The sequence below is a fragment of the Gossypium raimondii genome, chromosome 11, assembly GCF_025698545.1.
Source record: "Gossypium raimondii isolate GPD5lz chromosome 11, ASM2569854v1, whole genome shotgun sequence".
Lineage (NCBI taxonomy): Eukaryota > Viridiplantae > Streptophyta > Magnoliopsida > Malvales > Malvaceae > Gossypium > Gossypium raimondii.
In genome coordinates, this window is record NC_068575.1 from 46,251,985 (window position 1) to 46,257,984 (window position 6,000).

Genomic DNA, 6,000 nt, shown 5'->3' on the forward strand with positions numbered 1-6,000 from the left:
TGGCTTTTAAATGGTGATAGGAAAACAAATTTTTTTTCTTAGTTTGACTTTGAAGCAGCGGAATCAGAATAGAATTGAGGCATTGAATATTGATGATATCGGATGGTGCTATGACGAGGAGACATTGAAGAATCATGCAGTTGGATTTTTTAAAAGTCTATACTCTGTGGAGAAGTATGTGATTGGAAATTCCCTGTTAGGGGACGGTTTCCATAAATTACACATTTGTTTATCCAAATTATTGAGTCCGAGGTTTCAATGAAGGAACTTACAACTTTATGTATAGTATGGCGCCTTTTCAAGCGCCAGGAACAGATGGGTTTTATGCGAAATTCTTTCAAGCAAATTGGGACATAGTTGGAAGTAGTATGTACAGGATGGTACGTGATTTCTTTTGTTAGAACGTCGGTATTCCTATGGCGCAGCAAAAATTAATAAAAATATAATTTCGACGATCCAACCCGTGGATCCATGTGTGAGGAATGAATCGGGATGAAATAATGGTTTTGAAATTACCGAAACTTCAATTTGAGTAGACAGCAACGCCTTGGTAACAAGAATTTTGATCTACTTTCGAACCAAGTCGCAACCTTTTTATGATTCCGACCTCTACGTAATCCACCCAGTTTGAGAATGAACGGAAGAAATCTCCAAAACTGTTTTTGGAGAATTCTTTGCTTGACGGCTGCTAGACCTCACAAGTAAAGTTTTTAAGGTTTTATTATCTACACAAAAAAAAACTCTATATCTCACCCTTTTATAATTGGTATATATATAATAACTTTAACCGAAAATTATAACTATATTAATTATAACAAGGATTTCGGTAAACTATATTTATTTAAATTTATATACGAACCAGATTCATATATTAATAGAACTATGTTCTCATTATGTGTACAATATCCTTGTACATATAATATGTTCGATATTCGATTGCTCAAGTGACAACCAAACACAATACCAACTATGTTTTATTCCGTTCATTTCAACCATAGGGTGTGACCCTGTAGGTTCTTGTAACGTTAGCAGTAATACTAGAACGATTCTAATGTTACAAACAATGTGTGGCATCTAGCAATGCATCATTGCTACCTAAGTTACAAGAAGTCATGATTCGACATAACCTTTTTGTGATTAACCTTTCATGCATTAATCCTTAAGTCCTTTATCTCTGGAATGGACACAAGTCATAGAATAGTCACACTTGCATAGTCCATCCCATGTTCCTTGATGTCTTGAGTAGACTATGATATACAAATAAGTATGACATCTCATATCAACTTATTTGAGCATGGCCATGCATTTCTAATCTCACTCAATCAAGTAGCCTAAGATATTACCCCCATTATGTAGGAGTGACTTATCCTATATTGATAAACCATATCCCTCTACATAGGTTGTGGTATATACAACATCCGCCTTTATAGAACAACCAGTTATAGTGTACGTTTGACTATGTTAAATTGTACAACTTACGATGTTGGGAGAATGATTATCTCAAGTTTGAGGATCATATACATATTAATCACTATGAGTAATATTGTGACAATTACATAATAATCCAATAAACATACTCATAGCCGGTCAGTCTAATAAGTTGTTCTCTATCACACATATTCATGCATTGATTTTGACACTCCATACCAATGACAACTCTTTATCATCAATCAATTACATGTTAGTCTTAATGCATTATTGTTGTCCTAGTCAACAATAATACTTGACTAAGGATCTTTTAAGAATAATCATATTATTCTCAGGACATTATTATAAAATATTTTATTTATATACACAGAAAAGAAACTGAAATAATAATGGCAACGCCTTATATTAATAAACATGGTAAATCAAGTATGTTATTACAACCATCTTATGATTGATCTTTGGGCATACTCTTACATCTTTTTGGGGCAGCAATTTGATCCCAATATTAATCGTACTCTCTTGCTACTTACACTAAAGAAATTTGATGCAGAGTCCATCCAACAATTCAGACCAATCAACTTATGCAATGTCTTGTACAAGGTGATTACAAAAACAATCGTCATCTGTCTTCAATAAGTATACAAACTCTAGTAAAGCAAATTCAATCAAGCTTCATATTTTCATGTAATATTTTCGATAATATTATTATCGCACAGAAAGCAATTCATACTATGAAAACCACTAAGAGTAAAAAGGGATGGTTGGCGGTTAAAGTGGATTTAGAGAAAACGTATGATAGAGTTTGATGGGATTTCTTAGAAGACACATTGCAAGATACATGTCTACCTATTACTCCTATTCATACAATAATACACTGCGTAACTTCTTCATCCATGCTGTTACTTTAGAATGGAACACTCACTGATAGTTTCAAACCGACAAGAGGGATTAGACAAGGGGACCCATTATCATCGTATCTCTTTGTTTTGGGAATAGAGCCCCTTGATTACTTGATTGAAGTTGAGTTGAGGATGAGAGTTGGGAGCCTTTGTTTCTATCACGCCTAGGGTCTGGCATATCACACTTATTCTTTATTAATGACCTCATCCTTTTTTTTTGTAAAGCTAATAAGAAAAATGCATGTGGAATGTCTTCAACATGTCTTCAACTCCTTTTGTCATTTCTCTAGACATTGTGTGAACCGTAAAAAAACTTAAGTATTGTTCTTGAATAATGTTTCAGATGATGTCTCCGTTATGCTTTGCAACATTCTTAGTTTCACAAAAATAAATGATCTAGGGAACTATTTAAAGGTTCCCTTGTTTCACAATTGTGTTGGGGTTGGAACTTTTCTTTTTATTTTGGATAAGGTTTGTAATAGACTTAATGGTTGGGAGGCAAGAAAGCTTTCACTCGCGGGTCGTCTTACGTTGGTTAAATCGGTGCTACTCACTATTCCAAATTATTTCATGACAATGGCCAAAATATCTATATTAGTGTATAATGAAATCGAGAAATTAGCTCGCGATTTTCTGTAGGGTTCAATTCAGTTTGGTAGAAAACCATCTTTAGTTAATTGGGAAACTTGTTGCAAATCCTAAACAAATGGTGGTTTGGGTATTCGAAGATTGCAATACCAGAATAAACTATTCCTTATGAAGTTGGGTAATTAGCTATTGGTTAACACGGAAAAATTATGAGTTCAGATATTGAGAAACAAATGCAAAGTCTATGGTTTGTTTCCGGATGTGATACACTGGAGTAATTGTTCGTATATTTGGCGCTCTGTAGCTAATATATGGGATAAGGTTAAGAATGAAATTTTCTAGGCAGTGGGTAATGGCAACTTGATTAATTTTTAGAATGACGTTTGGCTCAAAGAAGTGGGCATCATTCGAAATCACTACATGGACCTTGTAGCCATTTAAGATTCCATTCATGTTTGTGATGTCATGGTAGAAGGGATATGAAACGTTCAATGGCTTGTTTCGGTTCTCTCGAAAGAGATAATAGAGTGGCTATTGGTATATAATACTTCGTGGTTGGAAGTAGGGGATGACCACTTATCATGGAGATAACTATCCAGAGGAAAATTCTTTTTATCAGAATCATATAAAAATTTAAATAGTATAAGTGACCCAGTTGGAATGACAAACGATGAATTCACATAGAGAATTTAGGCACCACAAATGGTTTAAATATTCCTTTGGTTATTACCCAAAGACCAACTATTGACGAATGAAGAACAAACCAGGCGAGATATGTCCCATTTTCCTTACTTTGATTTATGTGGATTGGATGTTGACTTAAGTTTACATGCTGTTAGGGATTGTGGTCTCTCGAGATTGTGGTCCCTCGAGATTGGTTTGGAAATCTGTTGTACCTAGAAGCAAATGGGATGTCTTTTTTTAGCTTACCGATTGAGCAATGGATTATTTGGAATATTGTTAATAAATATAGTATTGGTTCCTAATATGGTGAGTGTCCCACTTTATTCTCTATCACGACTTGGTTTCTATGGAAGAGTTGAAATGATTTTATTTTCAATCAAATGAGTCATAACAACCATTCAATCGTATCTTCTGTTAGAACTTGGACGAGGTCTATTTTTATTAAAAAGGTGGCTGGAAATTGGGCATGTAATTCCATGACAAAGGGTCATTGGCAATTCCCATCTGAAGGATGGGTGAAAGTAAACATTGATGGTTCAGTGTCAACTTTTAAACCAAGAGCAGCCATAGGTGGAGTGGCAAGAGGGTTGGATGGTAGCTAGATAGGGGGTTTTGAAATGGTGGTGGGTTTATCGAATATCTTTCAGATTGAAGCCCGAGCACTACTTGAAGGCTTAGAGTTTGCTTGGGGGAAGGGGTACCATAGAGTGGAGATTGAGAGTGATAATTCAATATTGGTAACCATTATTCAGAATGGTCAAGCAACCAATAAGAACTACAGTGAAGTTAAACTCATTCAAGATTGGTGCCTTAAGAGTTGGGAAGTGAAGTTTTGACGGATACTGAAAGAGAGTGATAGGGTGGCAAATTGTCTCAGAAAAAATACCAGAAGCGAAATGGAGTAATTGATTATTCATAAAGAACCATCGATGAGTGTGAGGAGTTTATTAAACAATGATAACCATTGCGCTTCATATCCTTGGTTTGAAGTTGTCTAGTTTAATTTGATGTAATTTTAACTTAATGCTTTTCCTTTTTCACCAAATAATAATAAAGGCGTTTGCATTTTAAGAAGTAATTTTTTATTTTGTCATAACATTTTCATGTTTGATTCATGAAAATGATATTATGTTAGTAATATTGCATTTCTAATAATGCAAAAATTAAATTAAATACAAGGGATAATAATATCACTTTATCCTAACTTCATTTTATGACATTTTACCTAGTTGTAATCATTTTATGAATTCTTTTATATGAATCATTTTTAAATTTATTATAATATGATGTTTTAAGTATCGGTTAGCATGTTAGCATGTTTTAAAATTGATATGAAATAATAAAATAAAAGAAATGGAGATTAATGTATTCAACTAATGGGTAAAGTTGATACTTAATAACACCAGGCTTTTGTAACAAAAACCATACTTTCAAAGGAACTAAATTTATTTTTAAAATATAGTAAAATGCTCTCATAATTTATCAATTAAATAATAAAATAATTTATGTGCTAAATAATATCACATTCTTGAAATCTATGAATAAATAATTATGGGAAGTGTATAAAATCATGAATGTGAGAGTTCCCAGGTTTTTATGTCTCCTAAACGACAGAATGGGTTTGACCACATTTTGTCTTAAGCAGTAATTGAAAATCCAAGGCACGTGACTCTACAAACTACTCAACAATTCACCTAATCTCTGCATTCAATTTCAAATAAGTCGGTCCATTTTTTAACTTTTTAACTTCAACTTCCAAACTATATTATACTAAATTTTAAATATAAATACATCTTATTATGATACACTCGCGATATATTTATAAAAATTACGCATAAAATTTTAAATTTTACTATATAGGCATTTTATAAATTAAATATAAAAATAAGAAAATATTTTTAATCATTTACAAATTAAGTTCGTGTTTGACATGATTTTACTATAAATATAGCCCCATGTCTTATTGAAGGATATGGTTTTAATAAAGGAAAGGTAAAAGAAGTTGGGCCACGGCCTCTATTTCATTTTGGGTTTCTGAAGTTCATTTTAAAAACTAAAATTTCTCTCTATATGTAATATAATATTTTTAATTTAGAGTGTGTTTGATAAACTAAAAACTTATATTGTAAAATCTTACTAAAATTAATCATAGGATATAATTGTTTTTCTTAGTTGATTTTATTTTTAAAAAATCATTATTTCACAATTTTAATTTTATTAATATGGTATGATTTTTTTATTTTGAATAATTTTGGATAAAAATTAAAACATTCTAATTTAAATATTTTAATTTTAATAAAATGGAAAAACATTTTACTTCATTAATAATATTTTAAAAACAAAACCAAACACTTTTAAAAAAATTCAATCACATTTATTATATTTTTCTAGATTTACTCAA